The sequence below is a fragment of the Oreochromis niloticus genome, unplaced genomic scaffold (genome assembly GCF_001858045.2).
Source record: "Oreochromis niloticus isolate F11D_XX unplaced genomic scaffold, O_niloticus_UMD_NMBU tig00007206_pilon, whole genome shotgun sequence".
NCBI lineage: Eukaryota > Metazoa > Chordata > Actinopteri > Cichliformes > Cichlidae > Oreochromis > Oreochromis niloticus.
This window is the reverse complement of record NW_020328422.1, coordinates 8,264-13,570: the sequence shown is the minus strand read 5'-3', so window position 1 is coordinate 13,570 and position 5,307 is coordinate 8,264. Positions and strand designations below refer to the sequence as shown.

The window sequence follows — 5,307 nt, the reverse complement described above, 5'->3', positions numbered from 1 at the left end:
AGATCCCACTTTTATCTTTCCTCTTTGCAACTTGATGTTGTTTGTTCTCACTCTACATTCTAAATTAGGTTGGTGTGATGGGAATTCACACGTGCATCTTCAAAGGAGATGTTTTCATCAAACTTACATTTGTAAATATTATTTTTTCCCTTCTTTTGTTTTTGTTTTAAAAAAAGGTAATTATCAGATTACTATGTTTCAGATCGATAACCACATAAACTAATAAATAAACTAACACTAAAAACAACTTTCTCTTTTCCATATTACATATCTGTCCTTAGCAGCAGGCTAGTGAGCTAAATACAGTCCAGGAAATGGTAAAGGACTGGTTCTTATGTGTGCTTTCTACTCAAATGCTTTATGACTGATGACGACAGTACATGACATTATTTACTAAACTATACGTAGAAGCAGGCCTGTCAAAACTAAGCACCCTTACTGCTTCCATAGGAATTAAGTGGTAAGTAGCAGCTAGACACTGTAATACACTTGGATGCACTTGATCCCAATTGTCATAAGATCACCTCTTAGCTGTTTGTTTGTTTTTCTTTGCTGGTCTGGAGGATTCAGGTTTGTATGAATACAGTGGCAAGAAGCAAAGATATTAAGAAGGATCTTAAAGTGCCAGTTGTTCCTGCTGCAGATAACTCACATCCTTCAAGTGGATTCAAGCACCAGAATGTTTGTCTCTCTGACCATTAATTTGAAAAAATCCATTAGCCACTTAGATTTTAAATTGCTCACTCACTTCCGAGTCATACTTGGACTTACTCCAGTATGTTTCACAAAATTAATGACATGGTTGATACTGAGGTGTCCTCTTCTCATACTGACTTGATCATTTTCTCTGTGGAGGATGAGCAGAGTAGGGTGTATCTATAACAACAAAAATTTAATTTAAACCCCCAATCTGTGTATTGCAGAATTGTCTGGTCAGATATTGCACGGCACAATTCTGTGCAGATAAGACCACAGACCAGGTTTGAATCACATTGTCAGCTTCTGACAGTTCCTGCAGTAGGTAAAAGCTTGGTTTTGCACCAGTCACATTTCTTGGACCATCACCACACACATGAGACTTGGTGCTACTGGCTAACACACACTGACTGACTCACTTCCTTTATTTAGCCTTAAACCACTCGATGAAGTTTCTTCGTGTTCACGTGAGTTAGTGCCCTTTCTTAATCTTGCGTATAGTCTAATGTACATAGCTTATCATACCGTCTCTTCCTCACTTCTCTACAGCTGGAGCTAGCGCAGCAGCCTCCTGTGACTCTGAGGCCTGGTTACTAGTTGTTGCTGGTATTACTGTCACCGGTGCGGCAGCCCTGACAGCTACATGTCGGTTAATTGACATATTTTGCTGAATCCATTTTTAGTTTCTTTTTATTGTTTTCTTCACCATTTCAGCTCCACTCACTTTTTCCATATAATCTTTTTGTAGCAGCTGTGGGAGATCACAATGAAGGTAGGGGAGGGGCTGAACGCATTAAGAGATTTGATTGGGTAATACCGTGTCAGTAATGAAATGAAAGAACAGGCTGCTGTCAGTGTTCGTACAGCTGGTGCGCAGCGGCTCTTCAGGCCAGATTATCAGTCCAATTCTAAATTGCCATATTGTGAATGGTTGTTTGGTTCTCTCTGTTAGCTCTGCGACAGACTGGTGACCTGTGTAAGGTGTACCTCCTCTCACCCTGTGGTAACTGGGATAGGCTCTGCCCCCTCTGCGCTCATGGGAGGATAAGCAAAGGATAAATGGAGTAGTGGTTTTCATAGGAGGTGATCCTGAGAGTCGTTCACCAACCTGTCATCATGCAGTCATTACGGTGTCATGGGTCAAGTTGTGTGTGTTGAATTACCGTAAAGGAACTCAAATAGAACGTTAACGACTATAGGTAATGTTTGTAACGCTATAAGTAGTTGTTCCTTCTATTCATATAACCTCTGTCTTGTTCAGGGTCTAATGTAGACAACGTCTGTGTTCTGCCCTCAGTTTGATCCAAGCTGAACTGTGTCCCTGGTTACTGGTGTGAATCGCGCTTCTAAATGCCACTGGTAAGAGTGGTTGGGTGAACAAAAGTACTATTCCTACAACTACATGTCACATTCTATTTTGAGATTATTTTAAGAGGGTAACACCTTCACCTCACATGTGATAGATACCAGGAGGAGAGAACACAACCAGCGTGTCTGGGCTGCTTACTGTGATTGTTGCAGTTATTATCATTTTTGGGAAAAATTGAGAAGTGTATCAAACAATAGAAACATCTTGTGTATGGTACAAGAAACTGTTTTGTGTGGTCAGACATGCAGGGTTTGATGCTAAGTGCCAATTTTGATATTGTATCCACTGAGAGGGTTGTACTGTGTTCTTGCCATGATGTATTGTCACCATCATCATGTTATTGTTTCAACTGCTGTAACAAAATGATTTCCACTCCATGATTGTCTGTCTGCTTCCGTCAGAGCCCTGAACCCTCTGGTGCGGCGGCAGCTGCTGCTGCTGCAGCGGGAGGGTGGCCCTCACTGGGCAGACAGGATCCAGTGGGGTCCTGCTGGTTAGCAACCTCAATGAGGAGGTTAGTATACTTACACCAGTAACACCAGTAAATGGAACGTCTACAATTAAACTCCACCGCTCCTACACACCACCTCATTCATCTGTTCCTGTTTTTCTGTTGCTCGCTGTGGGTCAGTTTTTCTATTTCCAGATTTGTTTTCTTGTGCTTGTCATTAAAGACGTGTATAAAATAACTCATGTCTACAACTTGATCTGTTAATCTTCATAATTTAGTTTACTTTGCTTTGTGTGATCTGTGCTGAGACACACACGACTGAACAGACAGTTTGGTTTTCATGAACTTTCTAGTCTTAGGACTCCAGGAAAAACAAGGCTTCCTTTATGTAAGCTGTAGTTTCCCAAGGTTCATTTGATTCTTATATTTGTTTGCGTTCAGATAGCCTGTGCCTGTATGTGTTGCCTCCTAACCAGCGTGTGTAGACATCATTTTCTTGTAATCACTGAGCTGTGTGGAGCAGTGATGTTCTACTTCTGGCTCCTGTTATAGGTCTAGTTTTATTAAATACTTTCCTATGAACTTTCTTACTGTATTTTTGTGTTGTTCTTCACAGCAAGAACTTATTTTCTCCCCCTTTTCCTTTTTCGGTCCACTAAGCGACTGCGGGATTTGTCGTTTATTTCATAGGCCCCGAACTCTCCTCTCTTTCCTGTCTGATAATCAAGCCTTCCTTCTCTTGTCAAACTGCATCAACTCTGCTAACTTCTGTCTTCTCTTTTCTCTCTAAGCTCTCCTCATCTCTCCTCAGCTCATATGAAAGTCATATGAATCATTCTGTGGTCTCCTAACTGTGTCTGAGCCTGGGAACAAACAGTGCTGCTTGCTCTTTTATCCCTTTTCTCTGTTTTGGTTGTGTGTTTAAACTGATTTGGCGTCTGACTTTTCTCCTCTGTCTTTGCTATCTCTGACTGTGAACGGTTGTGCTTTTCTGCCTTTGGACAGTATCTACACCACTTAAAGTCCTGATGTTAAGATACTGTTCCTATGCTTTTTTTGGATTGTGTGAATGCCATGTTATACTGAAGTGGCCTTCACATCAATCTGCATGCAGATGTGTTGCATTTTATATGCATGCTATCTAATCTCCTTGTAACTCGTGTCATACCACTGCTGAAAGACTTTCAGTTTTCTCACGCTGCTGCATGTTCTGTTTTCCCATTGTTGTGATGAGTCTGAATATTATGATTTTTATGATTTGAGATGAATGTACCTTATCCCATGCTTGTCCAGGATGAAAGCCAGTTTGTTTTTTTAAACTTTGCTCTATTTTCTCCAAGACACATTGATCAAGCCATTATCTCTGACCAACTACCTGCATTATTCCAGTGTATGACTGTATTTTATTTTTTGTCCCTCCCCCATTCCTCTTTTTTAAATTTCCTTACCCAAATTTGCATTTGCCTCCTGATCTCTCTCTCTCTCTCTCTCTCTCTCTCACTCTCTCTCTCTCTCTCTCTCTCTCTCACTCTCTCCACCCTGCTCCACCTTCACTCCGTGTGCTGGTGGGGATTTTATAAATTTAACTCAATCCCCTTTCTTCCTCCATATTAACCACCCTTCTTCCCTCCATGACCCCCATCCACCGCTTGCTCCCTCCTCCATGACCCACCACCTCATCATTCCGGGGAAAAACAAAAACCACCATTCCTCTACCTACCTCCGTTCTGGATCGATCTGTCCATCTCTACCTCCGCTCGCTCGACTCTTCTACCTCTTACTGTCTCACGCTGCTTGTTGCTCTTCTCTCCCTCTAAAGATGGTTACGCCCCAAAGTCTGTTTACCCTCTTCGGTATGTTATCGTTAGCTCTCTCTCTCTTCTTTCTTTAGTCTACTTTTCTTCTTATATTACTCTTCTTCTACTTTCATTCTGAATTTTGTTGTTGTTGTTGTGTTACTATTTATTATTATTATTTTATTACTTATTATATTATTATTATTATTATTATAGTTAGTATTATTGTTGTTGTTATTATTATTATTTTAGTAGTATTGTTAGTGTTACTGTTAGCATTACAAGCTTTTCTATATTTGTTTGCTGATGTAGATTAGGTCATTTTGAATACTCATTGACCACCTGTTTATTGGTTTGGGTTATGTCATATCATTACTTTGCCCTAAAATTTCCTACTCAGTAAGAAGTTAATGCATGGCTAAGCCATTGGTTTTGCATGCTGTTTTATTTTTAGCCATCTCACATAGCTTGATAACGTTTCTGCTTAGAGGGTGCTTCTTCTTTATCCTTTATCTGTTTTTTCACACACTTTCATACATCTCACACTCTACAGTCTAAATAAACCTGTGTTTCTATGCTGTCATCTCGTGTACCTTGTTTTAAATATCCTTGTCTCCTTTGAAACCTTGAGATTTTTCTAACTGTTGCTTTTTCTCATCCCAACCTCTTCTCCTATTGCCTGCTTCTGGGTCTGTCACAGGAGTGTATGGTGATGTCCAGAGGGTGAAAATTCTTTACAACAGAAGGACAGTGCTCTCATACAGATGTCCGAATCCAATCAGGCCCAGCTAGGTGATGGATATCATCTCACCTCTGTATATGGATGTCTGACTTGTCTGTATTGCAAGTCCCGTAGTATGCTGTGTATAGATATTTTGGTCCTGTGTTGATCATTACACTTGCTACTTTTCTTAATGTAATGCAGCACAGTCATTACTTGCCAGAGAAAGAATTCTGTACACGACTTGTTCTGTTACTTTTTACTCAGTAAAATG

General features: G+C 40.4%; 1 long non-coding RNA gene across 1 annotated transcript; it reads left to right on the top strand.

The window, feature by feature from the left end:
* Positions 1-2,502: 2,502 nt before the first annotated feature.
* On the top strand, positions 2,503-5,054 carry LOC109199115 (uncharacterized). Its single transcript, XR_002059588.1, has 3 exons — positions 2,503-2,579; positions 4,336-4,369; positions 5,013-5,054. It is a non-coding gene; the product is annotated as an uncharacterized LOC109199115 (long non-coding RNA).
* The last annotated feature ends 253 nt before the right edge of the window (positions 5,055-5,307 follow it).